Raw genomic sequence first — 337 nt, 5'->3', positions numbered from 1 at the left:
TATCGATCCCACAGGGAGAAATAGAATACTACGGACTCTTCAACTATAAAAAGTAATACTTCAACTACAACGACGACGTTCAATTTGTTTATCTGTCACTAATAGGCAATTGAAATATTTAAATAATTTGGATAACTAATAAACAATTAATGATAAAAAGTAGGGTTTAATTTGTGATATTCAATATATAAGAAAGCATCCTTCTCCATGTTAGGAAATTATGGTGAATGGATAAAATGAATTAGTTCAATTTATATTGTGCCAAATAGGAGCATACCTATTCTTTACCCTTTGGTCTAGGCATAAAGAACATTGACTAATCCTATGCTTGGTTACT

This window comes from Phalaenopsis equestris, unplaced genomic scaffold (assembly GCF_001263595.1).
Source record: "Phalaenopsis equestris unplaced genomic scaffold, ASM126359v1 Scaffold217262, whole genome shotgun sequence".
In the NCBI taxonomy this organism is placed as follows: Eukaryota; Viridiplantae; Streptophyta; class Magnoliopsida; order Asparagales; family Orchidaceae; genus Phalaenopsis; species Phalaenopsis equestris.
The sequence above is the reverse complement of the archived record's forward strand: the minus strand, read 5'-3'. Positions refer to the sequence as shown.